The sequence below is a fragment of the Canis aureus genome, chromosome X (genome assembly GCF_053574225.1).
Source record: "Canis aureus isolate CA01 chromosome X, VMU_Caureus_v.1.0, whole genome shotgun sequence".
Classification (NCBI taxonomy): Eukaryota; Metazoa; Chordata; class Mammalia; order Carnivora; family Canidae; genus Canis; species Canis aureus.
The window spans coordinates 104,291,704-104,312,124 of NC_135649.1; the positions used below are offsets into that span (position 1 = coordinate 104,291,704).

Consider the following 20,421-nt stretch of genomic DNA (forward strand, 5'->3'; position numbering starts at 1 on the left):
TAGTCCTTAGGTGGCATACCTTGTGGTAAGTACTTTACGTACCTTATTTCACGTGATTATGTCCAATAAAAGTGCTTAAGTTCCTGACTACTTGCCTCTTCTGCTAATTTGTCCCTTAGTGTCTCCCCATTAAATGGACTGGATTTATTTAACCTCCCTGGCCAATCAAGATGAATTATATTAATTGTAACAATAACAAAGAAGTGATTGCTTTGACATTTTAATCACCTCTTTTGGTTCTCAGTGTACTTTTCAGACACAAGGTGACCTCAACTTCTATGAATTTAACTTTCTGGTTCCCACCACTTTTGCGCACCATACACTGATACTCCCAAGCTAATGATACTGCTTACCAGCTGATAGTAATAATCATTGTCATTAAATATTTTATCTGAACAGTGAGGATAATTAAGAATTTAATATTTATGACCTCCCTAGGAATGCAAACTTCTTTTAAATGAGCAAGCCACGGGATCCCTGGGTGGCTCAGTGGTTTAGTGCCTGCCTTTGGCCCAGGGTGTGATCCTGGAGTCCCGGGATCGAGTCCCGCATCGGGCTTCCTACAAGGAGCCTGCTTCTCTCTCTGCCTGTGTCTCTGCCTCCCTCTCTCTCTCTGTGTACACACTCTCATGAATAAATAAATAAGATCTTTAAAATAAATAAATGAGCCAGCTGGTTATTCATTTTCCACATATTTAACTTTGATACCTGATTGGCACTTATTTGGAAATCAGAGAATGCCTGCATACATTTTAATTCCTCTTACTCCAAATCCTGTGAGGTAGATATTATTTATATTCTTATTTTCAATTGAAAAAAATTGAAGCTCACAGAAGTTAAGTAAATTGCCCAAGGTAGTAAGGGCACAATATAGCTGGAATTCAGGGTCTTGGGATTTATTGTCCCTTTTTCTTTAAGCCTGCCCTGTCAAATAAGGTAGCCACTAACCACATATGGCTGTTTAAATTTAAACTGTTATCAGTTAAAATTAAATAAAATTTAGGGATCCCTGGGTGGCGCAGCGGTTTAGCGCCTGCCTTTGGCCCAGGGTGCGATCCTGGGGACCCGGGATTGAGTCCCACATCGGGCTCCTGGTGCATGGAGCCTGCTTCTCCCTCTGCCTGTGTCTCTCTCTCTCTCTCTCTCTGTGTGACTATCATAAATAAATAAAAATTAAAAAAAAATAATCTAAAATTTAAATTTTAGTTTCTCAGTGGTACTAGCCACATTTCAAGCACTCAGTAGCCACATGTTACAAGTGGCTACCTTATTTGGACCGCTAGACAGTATGGATAGAGAATATTACATCATTGGAGAAAGTTCTGTGGGATAATACTGCTTTAAGTTATATGGTCTCTTTTCAATATGTTGACACATGTCCTCAAAGTAGATTGCAGTTCTATTATAAGTAATATGGATTTAATGTTTTACAGTAAAATTTCATTCACTGGAAGTCTCATTTGCATAGCACCAAGTTAACTTTGATCTGCAAATTAATAATATAGATAAGAGTCAAGGAGACGTTAAACACACTTCAGAGACCAAAGATTTTTAAGCACCATCAAACAACTCCAGAAGCACTCACTTAGATGCAAGCAATTGATATGATAATTACACATCATTTTTATTTATTCATTAAAACAGGATCCCCTAAGGTGCCCTGGTAGGAAATAATATGGTTAGCCTAGTTCTTTCTGGCAAAACTTTTGCTATTTCTAGATTCTGTGTAAAATCATTTTATACTACTGATTTACCTTCCTCTTCTTCCTCTCTTCCTTTGGGTCATTAAGTAAATTAGTAGCATAAAATACTACCACAATTCAAATTTTATGAGCTCAAGATCTAATTCTAAAACCCTTGCTTCTTCCACTCCATCCCAGGATACCCTGGAAGGAGTGCTCCTGTGGGCCCCTCATAGAGCCTGGAACAGAGGAGGGCTTCGATAAATATCTGTTGATTGCCTGACAGTTCTTTCAAGATGTCACTCATTGGAGTAAACTCCGATTTTCTACAGAGAATTCATGGATCAAAATGAAAACTGTCTCTCATTTCTTCTTTGCCCTTTACCAGTCTTCATGGAGAGAGGAGGGCTTCCTATGCGTGAGAAAAAGATGATTTCCAGGCATTCAGGGTGGGGGCGGGGCTCAGTGCGACCCTGCCTGAGCATTTGGAACCAAATCTGCCCCCTCCTTTCAGAAGGGACAGCTGCCTTCCTTGGGCACCAGTCATAACTGGGCCCATCAGTTCTTAAATACTACATCGTGCACATCTGCCAGGTACTGTGCCGGTTCCAGGTAATAGGATAGAAGAGAATTTTGAGTTACTTAGAGAAGAATGACACTTGAATTTCTAAATCTTTAGCTGTGGTAGATTATTTAAAAAAAAAACAGATTTTATTTATTAGAGAGAGAGAGAGAACACAACACAGAGCAGGAGTGGGGGAAACGCAGGCTCCACACTAAGCAGGTAGCCCTGTTGCAGGGCTCGATCCCAGGACCCCGGGTTCAGGACCTGAGTCAAAGGCAGATGCGTAACTGACGGAGCCACCCAGTTAACCCTAGCTGAGGTGGATTCTTGCAGCTTGCTTGAAGCGGTCATATCAAGGTGGATTCCTTTTTAGCAAGAATACAGCTCAATTCCTCAATTTAGTGGTAAGCTTCAAAGAATACGATTGGTCACTTCCTTGTCTTCTGTCAGGAAAATTCCTGGTGTATAAGCCAGAAGCAAAGAAAGAAAAAAAAATAATTGAAACAATATAAATGAATGCTAAATATTTAGTCTTCCTTTGGAAGGAATTAAACAATTTGGAACACTCCAAATTTCTGAAGTTTAGATATCTGAGCATCTTTTTTTTTAAAGATTTTATTCATCTATTCATGAGACACACACACAGAGACAGAGAGAGAGAGAAAGAGAGAGAGAGAGAGAGGCAGAGACACAGGCAGAGGGAGAAGCAGGCTCCATGCAGGGAGCCCGGTGTGGGACCCCATCCCAGGACTCCGGGAGCAGCCCTGAGCCACCCAGGCATCCCTCTGAGCATCTTTTAAAGCCACTAAGGAAAAGTAGATATTGCATCTTTACTTTTTGTTCCAAAACACAATGAAAGCTTCCTTCCTCTCCTCCATCTGTAATTCCTTCACGTTACAGCAACAGGCATGTATTTGCACAACCTGCAGCTAATTCAGCACAGTCTTTGTCTCCTTTGGCAACTATACGATAGACTGACCCAAGGGTCCCATGTCCTGTTTACCCAGTCAGTAGATCTATAATCACTGCCATGGGATGCTCTGCTGAGAGTTCTCACTCTGAAAATTGACAGATAGTGCACACGCTCCATGTCTGCTCCAACTGAGTCTGGGTTTCTAGAGGACACTAATCTCTCTCCTTAAACTATAGATGCCCACCCACTGTGGTCCTCTAAGCAAGCTCTGACTATTGTTCATCTTGGAAATCTTCCAGCTCACCAAAATGGCTCAATTAGCACACAAAAAGATGTGGAGTGAGTGGTGAAACCTGTGTCTGCTGAAACCTGGGGGTTCTTCTGGTCTTCCCAGTACTGGAAACTATGAAAAGAAAAGGAATCTTACTGCCCTCTCTTATTTTTGTCCTTTATTCTCAGGGAGTTGCAACTAGCTCTCATATGCTTTGGAGCAGAGGATATACAAGAACTGGCACAAGTTAATCTTGCCTCATTCTTGCAATGAGGACTTGTAATGTGAAAACGTACTCTCTATTTCAATCTTGCCCAGGTATTAAAACATTTTTTTTTTAATTTTAACGTTTTATGGGCAGCCTGGGTGGCTCAGCGGTTTAGCCCCGCCTTCAGCCCAGGGTGTGATCCTGGAGACCTACGTCAGGCCCCCTGCATGGAGCCTGCTTCTCCCTCTGCCTGTGTCTCTGCCTCTCTCTCTGTGTGTGTCTCTCATGAATAAATAAATAAAATCTTTTAATAAATAAAACAAAGAAATTTTAACGTTTTTAGTTTTTTTCATCTCTATGCTCAGTATGGGGCTTGAACTCATAACCTCGAGATCAAGAGTAGCATGCTCTACTGACTGAGCCAGCCAGGTACCCCTATTAGAGCATTGTAAAGTTCTCTTTGATTTTTCATGAACTAGAAATTTTCTCTCTCTTTCTCTCTCTCTGTCACATGCACATACACATGCACACACACACAGATACACACATGGAAAGAGAAGAGAAAGGAAAAAAATGGAAAGTTCAGCTCAGGGTGAAAAGAAAAATATCATCTGCTTCAAATCTGTCTTCTTCGGTTCCATTAAGTCTTAAATAAAAGTACAGAAGAACTTAAATGATAGTTCTTCTGAAAGCAAAGACGATATGATTAGTTTTTTAACAGTAAGTATTTACTTAAAAAAAATCAATCGTTAAGTGTTTGCCCTACCTATATATTCTTGCTCTGTATATTCTTTGAGAATGCGGACTATCACATTCATCTTGGATGCATGGTTCCTGCTGCACTGTAGATGCTTAGTATAGATTTGTTGAATGAGTGAAAGGAAGTTAGATCCCTGTTTATTTTGTATCCTCCTTGTTCAGGGAGAGTCCTGAGTTTGTTCATCTAAGGGCAACTTTAGGTGGTCTGGGAGGACGAATGAATTTCAACCCAGCCTTTGAGGCATGCATCATTGTTGGGTAGACCAACTTCAGCTTGACTCCAGCCTCTAACCTGAGTGACTTTATAGTTAACACCTGCAACAAAGATGTAGCAATCACTCTTCACAGGGCTCTCCACCCCAAATCCTGCCAGGCTCCTAGGCTTGCTGTAGGCTTACGATATCTGTAGGCCAGATGGGATCTGCTCAGCGATACCAGAGACGGCAGACGCCACCCCTACAGTTCTTCTTCAGCTTCCCCAGAACTAGATCCGCCCCCAAGAGCCATGGGTAAGACTTGTGTACAAATCTCCCGAAAATTCCTTTCCACGTGGCTACCACACCTTTCCTTAAGATGGCAATTGAAGGACTTTTGTAAATATCATACAAGGAATTCAATACAAAAATGGAGAATTAATAAAAGAGCTTTGTAGAATTTTCTCCATTATACAAGGTAGGAGAGTTATAATCACCAGGAAGCACAGTAAAAGTCTTCTCACCATATGCAGTGGGGACCAGTAGGTTAGTTAATTGAAAGATAAAATGTTTCTTGGGGCACCTGGGTGGCTCAGTTGGTTAAGCCTCTGCCTTCAGCTCGGGTCATGATCCCAGGGTCCTGGGATTGAACCCACATCGGGCTCCCTGTTCAGCGGGTAGCCTGCCTTTCCCTCTCTGCCACTCCCCCTGCTTGTTCTCTATTTCTCTCTCAAATAAATAAAATAAAATCTAAAAAAAATGTTTCTAATAAAAAATTGTTTTAAAGAAAATTAATGAATTAAATATTTTGTTTGAACTTAAAATAAATATATTATGAATTTGCCAATCCTTTCATTGGACCACTGATTAGAACTCTGCATTGTCTTTTTTTTCATTAGGCATACACATATGCAATATCTATGATTTCCATTTTTGGTTTATCCTAAATGAAGTGAAAACTCAAGATATTTTCAAAACACTGAGTATAGAATCGTAGATTTGGGGGGATCCTAGTTCCCCATCCCTTACAGTTGTCTAGGCCTCACCTAATTCAACAGCAATTTTTTAAAAAGATTTAATTATTTATGCATGAGAGACACAGAGAGAGAGGCAGAGACACAGGCAGAGGAGAAGCAGGCTCCATGCAGGGAGCCCAACGTGGGACTCGATCCCAGGACTGCGGGATCACACCCTGGGCCAAAGGTAGGCGCTAAACCATCAACAGCAATTTTTAAAAGCCACATGACTGTTTATCTTTCCAAAGCAATTCAGCTTCTTAAAAATAACTCTTTTTTGCATCATTTTTATCAGTTTACATAACATTTAATTAAATTGTATCATTGTAACCACAATGGGCATAAATAGATTTGGGGAGAAGTTAACTCTTGTAAAATGTAAATTCAGCTGTTCAGAGCTAAAATACCAGGCATTCTCAAGAGTAGCCTCCTACTAGACAGAAGCATTCAGAGTGCTATTAGGACCCTTGGGGGAAATGGAGAGCTCTGGTTAATTCTGCAGGTTGGTTAACTTGGAGGCTAAGGCAATCACTCTTATTCCTCTTTAGATATAAAAGATTAAAAATAATAGTAATCAGAGTAGGAAGGATATCTTTTTTGTGTTTGTCTTCCATGCTTCAGGGGTACTGCATTATTTAATGAGTACCTCCTTTGTTATAGACACCCAGGTGATTTAAAGAGCCAGTGTTTTAAAGATATAATCCACATCATAAAGGGTATAATTTATTGTTTTTTTAAGTATATTCACAGCATTATGTAACCTTCCTCATAGTTTAATTTTCGAAGACTTTCATCATCCCAGCCAAAACTGTACTCATTAGCAGTACCTCCTCTGTCCCCTCAATCATCCCAGCATCGGGCAACCACTAATCTTTCTTTTATGAGGATTTGCCCATTCTGGACATTTCACAGAGGTAGAATCATACAGTATGTGATATTTTGTGTCTGGCTTCCTTCACTTAGTTTATCTTTTCTTTTTTTTAAAGATTATTTATTTATTCTTAGAGACGCACAGAGAAAGAGAGAGAGAGAGAGAGAGGCAGAGACACAGGCAGAGGGAGAAGCAGGCTCCATGCAGAGAGCCTGACGTGGGACTCGATCCAGGGTCTCTAGGATCACGCACGCCCTAGGCTGCAGGCAGCGCTAAACCGCTGCGCCACCGGGGCTGCCCTAGTTTATCTTTTCAAGGTTCATTCATATTGTAGTGTGTATCTGTATTTCATCCCTTTTTATGGCCAAATAATATTCCATTGTATGGACAGACCACTATTTGTTTTGCCATTGACCAGACAGTAGAGATTTGGGTTGGTTCCACTCCTTGGTTAGTGTGAATAATGCTTATGACATTTGTGTACAAGATTTTTGTGAACATATGTTTTCTTTTTTAAAAAAGATATATTTGAGAGAGAAAGAGCACACACACACAAATGCAGTGGGGAGGGGCAGAGAGAGAGGGAGAAAAACTCAAGCAGACTCCCCACTGAGTGCGGAACCTGATATGGGGCTCGATCTCACAACACTGAGGTCAAGACCTGAACTGAAATCAAGAGCTGAATGCTTAACCAACTGCACCACCCAGACCCTATGAACATATGTTTTCAATTCTCTTGGGTATACACCTAGGCATGGAATTGCTGGGTCAAATGTTAACTCTATTTTTAATTTTTCTTTTTAAAAAATGTTTTATTTATCTATTTAACAGCAAAAGAAAGAGAATACACGCAGGGGGAGTGGGAGAGGGAGAAACAGGCTCCCTGCAGGGAGCCCCATGCAGGCCTCGATCCCAGAATCCTGGGATCATGACCTGAGACGATGGCAGATGCTTAACTGACTGAGCCACCCAGGTGCCCCTATTTTTAACTTTTCTTAAAAGGATTTTTCAAATTTATTTATTTGAAGGAGGGAAGGGCAGAGGCACAGAAGAAGAGAAAATCTGAAGCAAACTCCCGTTGAGCACAGAGCTCAATCTCACAATCCATGAGATCATGACCCGAGTTAAAATCACAAGTTGAATGCTTAAATGACTGAGCCACCCAGGTGCCTCTCTATTTTTAACTTTTTGAGGAACTGTCAAACTGTTTTCCAAAGAGACTGCACCATGTTACATTCCCACCAGCCATGTATGAGGATTCTAGTTTCTTCACATCCCCACCAATATTTGTTATTTTCCATTTTCAAAATCATAGCCATCCTAGTGGGTGTGAAGTGGTATCTCATTGAGGTTTTGATTTATATTTCCCTAATGACTAATGAGGTTTAGCATTTTTTTCACCTGTTAATTGGCAATCTATATCTTTTTTGGAGAAACGTCTATTGAAATCCTCTGCCCATTTTGAATTGTGTTGCAAAGACCCACTTTTGCCTTATAGCAAAGTTTCTCAACCTTGGCATTATTTTGGGCTGGATAATTCTTTCTGTGGAGAGCTTTACTGTGCACTGTAGCTTGTTTAGCAGCATCCCTGGTCTCTACCTACCAGATATCAGCACCCCCCCAAGTTCTGACAATCAAAATTGTGTCCAGGGGTGCCTGGCTAGCTCAATCGGTAGAGCATGCGACTCTTGATCTCAGGGTTGTAAGCTTGAGCCCCACCTTAAGTATAGAGGTTATTTAAAAATAAAATATTCTTGGGATCCCTGGGTGGCGCAGTGGTTTAGCGCCTGCCTTTGGCCCAGGGCGCGATCCTGGAGACCTTGGATCGAATCCCATGTCAGGCTCCCGGTGCATGGAGCCTGCTTCTCCCTCTGCCTGTGTCTCTGCCTCTCTCTCTCTCTCTCTCTCTCTCTCTCTCTCTCTCTCTCTGTGACTATCATAAATAAATAAAAAATTAAAATAAATAAATAAATAAAAATAAAAAAATAAAATATTCTTAAAAACTGTGTCCAGACACTGCAAAATCACTCTTGGGGAAGGGCACAAAATCACCCCAAGGAAAGAACCACTGCTCTAAAAGACCCTCCTGTGGAGCTAAGAAACACACAGAAACTTAACTGAGTTTTAGCGGAATACTGGAGGCAGAAGCCTGTCTGAGTGGCTGTGAGTGATGTAAGAAAGTGGAGAGACCCTGGAGGTGTGAACTGATCTTCCCAAGTCTGGTTGATGGGTTAATGAAAAATATGAGACAAATCAAGATTACAAATGAGAATTAGGTAACATTATGAGATAAATAATGATTTGACATAATAACACAAAAAGAGTTGTAAGTTTGTATATGAAAAAAGTGTGGTACATCTAGAACTATAGGATTCACAAGAAGGTGAATTTATTTGTGATCGTCTCTGGAAGAAGTGTCATCCCTTGATGGTCCTAAGCATGAAGCATAAATGACCATTAAGTGGCCTTTCCCTATTAGCCCTTGGCTTCATTTCACTGTTAGTCTCATCTCCTAGTGGAGGTATGCACATACGTGTCTCAGAGAGAGGTTGCTGGGTGGCAAGGAATGGTACCCACTAAGCTGCTTTTACAGTAGGGGGAATGCAAAGGTCTATCTAAGAATCCACAGAAAGCTGAAAAGCAGATCTCAGCAAGGAAAGAAACCAGAACAGCTTGAGAAGACCTCAGAAAGTGTTATTTGCAGGCATATTTACTCTAATCCCCTAACCTACTCAGTCTCCATCTCTTATTTCTAGTTCCTGAAAGAGGGAATCTGAGGATCTGAGAAACCACTCAACTATGGCCATGGCTTGGCTTCTTAATCAGGTGTCCCAACCCAATTCCCTGGGCTGCGAGGTGGGGTAGTTTTCATAGAAGGGGTGGAGTGAGTTGAGGGAGAGGTAAAATAAAAGGAGCTACCTCATAGATCCTTAAGCCATTCTACCACCATACAGATTTTTTCTCCCACTTTTTGTCTTCTCAAACATCTTTGCCCCATTGCATCATGAAACACACATCTCACAAACATGCCTTGCTATTGTTTGCCAGTTGAATGCAGTTACCGCCATTTACCTATGGCATTTTGGTCTGGATGTCAAGTATCTTGACTTTTCTTTTTTTAAGTAATCTCTACACCCAATGAGGCTCAAACTCATGACTCCAAGATCAAGAGTCACATGCTCTACTGACTGAGCCAGCCAGGTGCCCCAAGTATCTTGACTTTAAAAGGGGGATGTGGTAAAAAAAATAAATAAATAAAAATAAAAAAAATAAAAGGGGGATGTGGAAAAAAAAGGGGATGTGGGATGAGTGGGTGGCTCAGCGGTTGGGCGGCTGCCTTTGGCTCAGGTCCTGATCCCAGGATCCAGGATCAAGTCCCACATTGGGCGCCTGCAAGGAGCCTGCTTCTCCCCCTGTCTGTGTCTCTGCCTCTCTCTGTGTCTCTCTCATGAATAAATAAATCTTTAAAAAATAAAAAATAAATATAAGGGAGATGCGGGATGGGGGGCAAATTACCCATATTGTTTTCTGTTTAATAATGACATGGTGGGAACCCTGGGTGGCGCAGCGGTTTGGCGCCTGCCTTTGGCCCAGGGCACGATCCTGGAGACCCGGGATCGAATCCCACGTCGGGTTCCCGGTGCATGGAGCCTGCTTCTCCCTCTGCCTGTGTCTCTGCCTCTCTCTCTCTCTCTCTCTCTCTGTGACTATCATAAATAAATACAAAATTAAAAAAAAATAAGGACATGGTAGGGGCAGCCCCAGTGGCTCAGTGGTTTAGTGCCGCCTTCAGTCCAGGGTGTGATCCTAAAGACCCAGGATCGAGTCCCACGTCAGGCTCCCTGCATGGGGCCTGCTTCTCCCTCTGCCTGCATCTCTGCCTCTCTCTCTCTCTGTGTCTCATGAATAAATAAATAAAATATTTAAAAAAATAATAATTGCATGGTAGGCAGGTGTCATCAAAACTAAAATAAACTATTTTAACAAGAAAAATATATCTGTTTGGGGAGTAATGCTTGAATCCCCTTCATCTCCCCCATTGGCATCACAGTTGGGAATAAAGATGACTAAGCTGTTGAGAGGTGGTACATCCTTCCCACTAGTTAATAAAGTGATGCCCTGCCTTCACAGCCTATTAATTAAGAAGGTAATCAGTGCATGCTTCAAGTTTGCTATTTGAAACTCAAAGGCAATAAAATCAGAACACTACTCAGATTTTTTTCTCATAAAGAAATGAATAACAAATTAGGGCCACAGAGCTAGAGTAATCACATTTTGAATGATTTCTCCTGAGCATGCCTTTAATAACCTATATCTGTTAGATAACAAGAACAAAGAAAGGTAAAGTTAATTATCTTGGAAAAGCTTCGTCAAGGAGTTTTGGTCACTTTAGCCCAGGGTTTCCCAACCTTGGTACTAATGATATCTGGGGCCAGATAATTCTTTGTCGTGGGGAGCAATCCTGTACATATAGTGGGATGTTTAGCAGCATCCCTGGTCTCTAATCAGTATATGCTAATACAAGTGCCCCATCCCAGTCTTGACAACCAAAAATGTTTCCAGACATTGTTAAATGTCCTCTGTGAAATAAAATGACCCTGTGATTAAGAACTAATGAATTAAGGCACCTGGGTGGCTCAGTCAGTTAAGTGTCAAACTCTTGACTCTGGCTCAGATCATGATCTTGGAATGCTAAAATCGAACCCAACTTCCCGCTGCGCTTGGCATGGAATCTGCTTGAAATTCCCCTCTTCCTCTGCCCCTCCCCCAGCTCGCCTGTGCACATGCTCACTCTCTCTGAAATAAAATCTTAAAAAAAAATTAATGAATTAACCACATACATTCCTTCCAGGGTCCCTCTACAGCTTGTTCTTTTAAGCCCTTAGAACCAAATGCTTTATACCAGGGCCATTTACATTTTCCAGGGAATTATTATTATTATTTTTAAGATTTTATTTATTTAGGGACACCTGGGTGGCTCAGTGGTTGAGCGTCTGCCTTAAGCCCAGGACGTGATCCTGGAGACCTGGGATCGGGTCCCACATTGGGCTCCCTGCATAGAGCCTGCTTTTCCCTCTGCCTGCATCTCTGCCTCTCTCTCGGTGTCTCTCATGAACAAATAAATAAAATTAAGAAAAAAAAAACGCTCAACCATTGAGCCACCCAGGTGCTCCTCCAGAGAATTATTTGAAAAGAGATTAACTGGATCAAAATTACTTGTCCAAGTGACAAGAAGGGCTCCTTGCATTTCTATATTGAGAGTAGCAAACAAAAAGAAAGGAAGAAGGCCTAATAAAGTTATCTAAGTAAAACACTTAGCTCAATACTTATATTTAATCCCTACAAAAACTGCAGGGGCATAATTAGCCTTATTTTTTTGGTGAGGAAACTGAGGTTTAAAGAGGTTAAGTAATTTGCCCAAGAACACACAGTTTGTAATTTAGTAGTGGAGCTAGAAGTCTGATGGCAAATTTGTACCTATTTGCATATTGCCTCATTATATGCACTTAAAGTGTTAGATATCTAATAAGGCTAGGTGACCAATTTTTTTAGTTATTTATTTTTAATTTTTATTTAAATTCTAGTTAGTTAACATACAGTGAAATATTGATTTCAGGCATAGAATTCAGTGATTCGTCACCTAAGTACAATGCCCAGGGCTCATCACAAGCCCTCTAGAATCCCCACACCCCACCTAGCCCATCCCCCACCCACCTCTCTCCATCAACCCTCAGTTTGTTCTCTATTGTTAAGAGTCTTGTGGTTTGTTTCCCTCTCTCTCTATCCTTTTTTTATCTTTTGAAAAATAACATCCTTTGGGGTGCCTGGCCAACTCAGATGGTAGAATATGTAATTCTTGATTTCAGGGTCATGAGTTCAAGCCCCACGTTGGGCATGGAGCCTACTTAAAATTTTTTTTTAAATTAAAAATACAGCTTTTGTTAGAGATACTTTCAAACATATGCAAAATTAGACAAAACAACATCTTCCCATTTCTGGTGTTCATGTATTTGTCATGTAGCTTCAACAATCAACCTAGGACCAATATTATTTCCTGTAGAGCTTTTCAACCTTGGATTTATTAACATTTGGGGCTGGATAATTGATCTGTGTATTATGTGTGCCCAGTACACACACAAGACAAGACCAAAGCTGAGTTCTGGCTGATTTGACTGGTAAAAGTACATTGAGTTGCTTTTGGATTCAGACAGTTTATTACTTACTTAGTGAAAGACATGTAGCCATTTGGTGCCAGCTTCCTGTAGTTCTTGATCCACACACCAAGGACAGCACTGAAACAAAAGAGGCCAGATGACTTCTAGACTCCTGTTGCTGAGGAGCCTATTATAAATGGCAACTAACTGGTTTTCTATTCTGCAGTGCTATACAGAGGGGGGGGGGGCAGGGCAGGAAGCCGCATACCTCAATAGAACCTAAGAGGCAATTAGAAACTACCTCATGAGGGGTGCCTGGGTGGCTTAGTTGGTTAAGCATCCAGCTCTTGATTTTGGCTCAGGTCATGACCTCAGGGTTGTGGAATCGAGCCCTAAATTGGGCTCTGTGCTAGGCATGGAGCCTGCTTAAGAGTCCCTCTCTCCCTCTACCCCTGCCCCCTGCACACTTTCTCTCTTTCCAAAATAAATTTTAAAATCTTAAAAAAACCTGGGTGGCTCAATTGTTTAAGCATCTGCCTTTGGCTAGGGTCATGATCCCAGGGGGTCCTAGTATCAAGCTCCGCGTTGGGCTCTATGTTCAGTAGGGAGCCTGCTTCTCCCTCTCCCTATGCCTGACTCCCCTGGCTTATGCTCTCTCTCTCTGTCAAGTAGATAAATAAGATCTTTAAAAAAGAAAAAAAGAAAAAGAAATTGCCTCATGAGAGTCTCACAGTGGAGATAGGGAGGTAAGTGGGAGGTGGCCTCTAAGCAGCTCTTAACAGGCCTCCTCCCTCTCACATTCCAGGAATATCACAAGGCATTCTGCCAACATTCAGATGAGCTGAAGATGGCAAAGTTCAAGTCTTTGCCAACATGAGCTATGTGGATACATTCAAGGGTGTCAGGGCAGAGCCATTCTCCCACAGTCGAGGGCTATCTCTGTGCATTGTAGGAAGGTGCTCCAGTAGATGCCTGGAGCATCACCCCCCAAGATGTGACATCCAAAAATGTCTCCAGACATTGCCAAATGTACATTGGGGGACCAGGTTGAACCCAGTTGAGAACCAATCATCTAGAGCCCTAACTGCTCCCCACACCCACACAATATATTCCATCTGCAAATACTTCACTGTATATTTCTTTTTTTAAGATTTTACTTATGTATTTGACAGAGAGAGAGAAAGCACAAGCAGGCACAATGGCAGGCAGAGGGAGATGGAGAAGCAGACTCCCTGCTGAGCAGGGAGCCCACTGTGGGACTCAATCCCAGGACCCTGGGATCTAAACCTGAGCCAAAGGCAGATGCTTAACCAACTGAACCAGGTGCCCCACACTGTATGTTTCTAAAATAAAATTAAAAAAAATAAAATATCATTATACCTGAAACATTTAATAATAATTCTTTTATGGCATCCAGAAACTGTTCAAAAATTTTTTTAAGATTTTATTTTTAAAAAAGATTTTATTTATTTATTCATGAGAGACACATAGAGAGAGGCAGAGGCATAGGCAGAGGGAGAAGCAGGCTCCATGCAGGGAGCCCTCGATGTGGGATTCGATCCTGTGACTCCGGGATCATGCCCTGAGCCGAAGGCAGATGCTCAACCACTGAACCACCCAAGCATCCCTATTTTATTATTTTAGAGAGTGTTTCTGTGCATGTGCAAGTTGGGGGAGGGGCAGGCAGAGAGGCAAAGAATCTCAAGCAGATGCTGTGCCCAGCATAGAGCCCCACGAGGCTTGATTTCACAACCCTGAGATCATGACCTGAGCCAAAACCAAGAGTCAGACACTTAACTGACTGAGCTACCAAGGAACCCCAAAGCTGTTCAAATTTCTCATTGTTTCATACATGTAATTTTTTACAGTGTTTTGAATAAGGATCCTAATAATATGGGGTATACATCACATTGCTGTGACTGCTGTGTTTTTTAGATTTAATCTAATACATAGATGATACATAATTCTGCAATTTTTTGGGTTTTTTTTTTTTCGTCCCATAGAGCTTCCTACAATCTGGATTTTGCTGATCACATCCCTGTGGTGTGAACGTACTCCTTTATCCCTTCTGTATTTCCAATAAACTGGTCTCAGATCAAGAGGTGTGATTGAAGTCAGGTTCTGTTTGCTTGACAAACTATTTGATAGGTGGTATATGTACTTCTTTCTCTCAGGAGTGTATAATATTTGCGGTTGTCTTTTTGTCATGTTAGTAGTGGTTGATGCTCAGTGCCTAGATCCAATCATTCATTAGGGCTTATAAAATAGAGAGACCCAATCCATCATGTTTTTTATTACCTTCATACTATCATTACAAGATGATGCACTTCTCTTTACTACTTAGTCACTCAGAAGTACATTTGTATAGAAAAGGTAAGATATATGCCTGATTCTTTCCCTCTGACTTCCATTATTCAAAATAATGCATGTGATCTCTTGCATCCACCAATGCAGACAACTGAGGGTTGTTTGGGATTTTGTTCAATAGTATTATGAATAAGTGGATTTTTTAAAAAGATTTATTTGTTTATTTTAGATGGGGGGGGCAGAGGGAGAAGAACAAGCAGACTTTATGCTGAGTGCAGAGCCCAACCAGAGGTTTGATCTCATGACCCTGAAAGCATGACCCGAGCTGAAACCAAGAGTTGGTCACTTAATGGACTGAAATACCTATGTGCCCTTGAACAGGTGGATTTAAACATATTTGATGGATTTCGATCCACTGCAATTCTCATCCTTATTGATGTGTAAACTTTTCATCTTTGGCTGACAAGAATCTCTCCAAGTTGGCTCCTGAGTCCTTTTGACAATTTCTGTCCTTTTTGACAAAAGGATAATAAAACTTATATATTCACATCAGTATTTTTATCTTCAGTTTTGCTCTATGATAGTGTTACTCAAAATGTGGGACTTAGGAGGCACCTATACCAGCTGGAGAGAAAAATCAAAATTATGGGTCTTCCCTGGCCTACTGAATTAGAATCTCTGGGAATGAGGCCTGGGAAACTAGTTTAACAAATTCTCTGGTGATTCTTATGCATACTAAAGTATTAGAAACTTTGCTCTAAAGAACTGACCTTAGAGCCTTGGGGTCACCTTCCTCACTAAAGATCTTTAGCCTTTCAGGAAATTTTTGCTAGAGTAGGCCACCTCTGTTCTTACTAAATGCCAACAGAGGACACAATCATCCTCGAAGGTTATTTCTGGTACTTTTGAAACAACCTAAAGCCAACTGATAGTTTGATAGGTGAATGGTAACTCTGGAAATCTGGTTAGTACCTCTTTGGATCCAAAAAATACTGATTTGATTATATAAAAACTGATTTTCTTATTTTTAAGATTTTATTTTTAAGCAATCTCTACACCCAACATAGGGCTCAAACTCATAACCCTGAGACCAAGAGTTGCATGTTCCACCACTCCACAAACTGATTTTCATAAGTGGCCTTATAAAATGACCATGATGAAAATTTCAAAAAGAATTATTCCAAAAATGTTTTAAGCAACTGGTAGTATTATATATGCTTGGGACTGCCATGGTTTTAAATAGTTTATTTTTTTAAGATTTATTTATTTATTCATGAGAGACAGAGAGGGGCAGAGACATAGGCAGAGGGAGAAGCAGACTCCCTGCAGGGAGCTCAATGCGGGATGGGGGGGGGAACTCTGATCCCAAATCCCAGGATCACGCCCTGAGCCAAAGGCAGGTGCTCAACTGCTGAGCCACCCAGGTGTCCTGGGACTGCCATGGTTTAATGAGAATGGTTTTGTTCCTTTTGAATTCCTACCGTTAAGTGGTGTGGTGAGGTTGTCTAGGCTACTTTGCAGAAACGAAAGATTATTTTTCTTTGGAAGTCGGCTTATCTCACACTTGCTTATGAACTTTCTGAAGATTATTTATTCTTGTGGCAAGAATGGGCTTCTGTAGAAACGCATTGACTGTATATAGTTACTGTCAAGCACCGTTAGTGAGTTATTCCACAGAGTCCCTCACCTGGCACTTAAGTAGAATAGGTGTTTAAAATGATTGCTTTTGGTGGCAACTGGATGGCTCAGTCGTCTGAGTATCCAACTCTTGCTTTCGGCTCAGCTCATGATCTCATGGGTTGTGAAATCCAGCTCAGCATCTTGCTCCACGCTCAGTGGGGAGTCGGCTAGAGATACTCGCCCTCTCCCTTTGCCCCTCCCCCTGCGCACAGGAGCTCTCGCTCTAAAAATAAATAAATAAATCTTTAAAAATGATTGCTTTTGGAGTATTGAAGGTTTTTACATAATCGCCTTCTTGGGATGCAGAAACTAATAGGGTTTATTTCTCTTGATGCAAACAAAATAGACATTTTGGAAAAAAGCCTAATAGTTGAGGGTCAAAACTTAGGTCTTTTGTTTTAAAAAAAAGATTTATCTATTTTAGAGAGAGAGCACACGTGAGTGGGGAGAGGGGCAGAAGGAGAGGGAGAGAAGGAGACCCCCACTGAGCATAGAAATGGATGCGGGGCCTGATCTCACAACCCCAAGATCATGACCTGAGCCCAAACCAAGAATCAGATGCTTAAGTGACTAAGCCACCTAGGCACCCCCAAATCTATGATTTAATAAAGCCTCTCATCAGCTCTGCTTCGCTTCACCTCTGTGGCTCTCAATTTTTTTTTGGTTATTTTTATTTTTAAAGATTTTATTTATTTATTCATGAGACACACACACACACACACAGAGAGAGAGAGAGAGAGAGAGAGAGAGAGAGAGAGGCAGAGACACAGGCAGAAGGAGAAGCAAGTTCCATGCAGGGAGCTTGACATGGGACTCGATCCTGGGTCTCCAGGATCAGGCCCTGGGCTAAGGCAGTGCTAAACCGCTGAGCCACTCGGGCTGCCCTGGTTCTGTATTTTTAAAAGTCCTAATGCAGCCCATGCCAATAAGGCCAGAATCTCTAGGGAGTGGGAACCAGGCTTCTGTGGTTTTGAAAGCTCCCCGGGTGATTGTCATGTGTAGCCAAGGCTGAGAATTTTGCGAAGTGAAGCAGAGGATGAGAAACTTAAGACATGAAATAAGACCCCTCAAATGTCAGGCTCTCTTTTTTCAAGAATAAGATAGTAAATATACTTGTAGTCTATTGGAAAGATCGCTTCTCACTGGCACCACCTGATATTATTCACAGATTTACATTTCACCCACAGAGAACATGACCTGGCGAGTCCCCTTCTGTTTGTATTATGGAGAAAGAACCCACCTGATGCTACTTTGGGGAGGATTTATTAGAGCATGTGGAGACATCATCTTGAATGAGTGTTTCCTAATGACATCCTCCACTGGCACCTCCGAAGGAGTCAAATATGAGATTTATAGGGGCTTAATAAAAGGTTTTATCTACAGCTAGGCTGTATCATTAAATGTCAAACTAAGTGAAAAGCTTTCAACACGAAGCTATCCAAAGAAAGCAGAGTGAGCAGAGCATGGGAAATGAACCACATAGACAGCATACGACAAACAGAAGTCCAACAGGCCTGAGTTTGAAACTCAGCTCCGCCACTGACCAGCTCTGTGACCTTGGGCAAATTAACCTCTCTCTGCACTGATTCTTATCTGCAAACCTGGCACAGTGCCTGTGCTTGACACAAAGCAGGGTTTCACAAATTACTATGTTTTAAAATTATAGGCAATGTATAGTTCAAATATCTGGAGGTAAGATACCTGGTCCAGCTCATGCTAAGGAATGTGTGGTAGACAGAATAATGGCCCCCACGGAGATGTCTACATCCTAATTCCCAGAACCTGGGAGCCTGTAACTGTCTTACTTGACACGGCAGAAGGGATTTTACAGATGTGATGAAGTTAAAGATCTTGAGATGCAAGACATTATCCAGGATTATCCAAATGCCCAGTGTAATCACAAGGGTCTTTTCAAGTGAAAGGGGCAGGCAGGGGAGTTAGAGATGTGATTATTGAAGCAGAGGCTGCAGTGATGGGGTTGCTGGCTCTGGAGAAGGAAGAAAGAGGGCTGTGAGCCAAGGAATGCAGGCAGCTCTAGAAGCTAGAGAAGGCAAGGGAATGGACTTTCCCCTAGAGCCTCTGGAGGAAATGCAGTCTTGCTGAGACATGGATTTTAGCCCACTGAGACCCATCTCAGACTTCTAGCCCTCAGAACTAAGATAGTATATTTGCGTTGTTTCAAGCCATGACATTTGTGGTAGATTGTTACAAGAGCCATAGGAAACTAAGTCAGAGGATGAAACCAAATCTCTCTCTTTTTTAAAGATTTTATTTTTTAAAGATTTTATTTACCTATTCATGAGAGACAGAAAGAGACAGAGACATAGGCAGACAGAGGAGAAGCAGGCTCCATGTTAGGAGGCTGATGTGGGACTCGATCCTCAAACTTCGGGATCATGCCCTGAGCCGAAGGCATGACGCTCAACCACTGAGCCACTCAGGCATCCCTAAAGATTTTATTTTTAAGTAATCTCTATAACCAATGTGGGACCTGAACTCACAACCCTGAGATCAAGAGGCTCACGCTCCCCCCTACTGAGCCAGTCAGGTGCCCCCAGACCAAATCTCTCTCTGGGCAAAGATTCTGGGTGCAGATTTTGCAAGATGAAGATTTCACTCTGGAGTCCATGCCCTTCAAAATCAGTTAGTAAAAAGCCCAAGGATTGTAGTGGTGGTTTACCTGTGAATGGATTTACCCATCCTGGTCAGATGGCTTTGCTCACTCACTTGCCAGTCAAGTGCATTTGCATGACATTCGCAAGGCACCGGGCACAATCCTCAGGACACTGCAGTATTTGCTGCTGTAGTGGGAAACTGCCCAGTGGCAAAGCAAGAGGGAAGGAAACTGGTTTCAGCATATCAATAGCCAAGTAAGACAACTCTTTAGGAGTATCAGAAGTGTAAATTTGGCCAACTCTTCTGGAAGACATTTTGATAATAGTATCAAAAATCCTGTACAAAAAACTTTGAAAATGCAAGTACCCTGACTCACCAATTCTACCTGTAGGAAAATTTATGGACAAACAGCATTAGTATGCATAGCCCTCACCTGCTTAAAAAAGTTCTTCCATGGTTCCCATAATTACTTACAGAATAACATCTGGGGAGACTGACAGGTGCTAGTAGGGCCTCCACTCACGCTCCATAGGTAATTCCGTCTGGCAGGTGTTTGTACTGACCATAGCTTGGTCTAGACTTGAAACTATCAGATTAAGCTGATGGTCCCCAAGCCACCTTTGGTAAATTTGATCTTTTTCATGATAGTCACTGAAACAGTGATTGTAATTCACACTTCCAATGTTCGATCATTGCCTGCCCATGAACATTTATTACAAACTATCATCCAATTTTGTGGCTTAAATTAAAAATTTTCTATGTTTTTGAGCCATTAAGTAGGGGAAGGTTACCTCTATTTTTACTTATCCACTGACGTTCAGACAATATGTTTGGCATGAAAAATTGTGGATCCAAATTACACTGAAATCCAAGTGAGGAATCTTTATTCATTTTTTTTTCCTGTCGTATCTGTTTCAGCCATATGTCTGGACCCAAACCCCATCAAGAAGAGACCAAAATTTACACAATATTCTTGAGTATGATGGCGGCTGCATTTGGAGTTTTGATTAAACTGCGCTACATGTGTGATTATTACTTGTAAACAGATGATTAGATATTAATTAGACAATAAGTGATTGTAAAGCACTTAGAAAATAAAAGTGTTTATAAATACGACCAAGTAATAGCAACAATAATTCTTTACTGACTACACAGCTGCTAATGTCAATAGAATGATTTATTCC

General features: G+C 41.4%; 1 protein-coding gene and 1 long non-coding RNA gene across 3 annotated transcripts in view; one reads left to right on the forward strand and one right to left on the reverse strand.

The window, feature by feature from the left end:
• Positions 1-20,421, forward strand: part of PCYT1B (phosphate cytidylyltransferase 1B, choline) — a 131,137-nt gene that overhangs the window by 1,859 nt on the left and 108,857 nt on the right. The gene's annotated exons all lie outside the window — the stretch shown is intronic.
• LOC144307946 (uncharacterized) lies at positions 1,672-19,679 on the reverse strand. The gene is made up of 3 exons (XR_013374598.1): positions 19,302-19,679; positions 12,704-12,772; positions 1,672-2,705 (listed from the first exon to the last, which is right to left on the reverse strand). It is a non-coding gene; the product is annotated as an uncharacterized LOC144307946 (long non-coding RNA).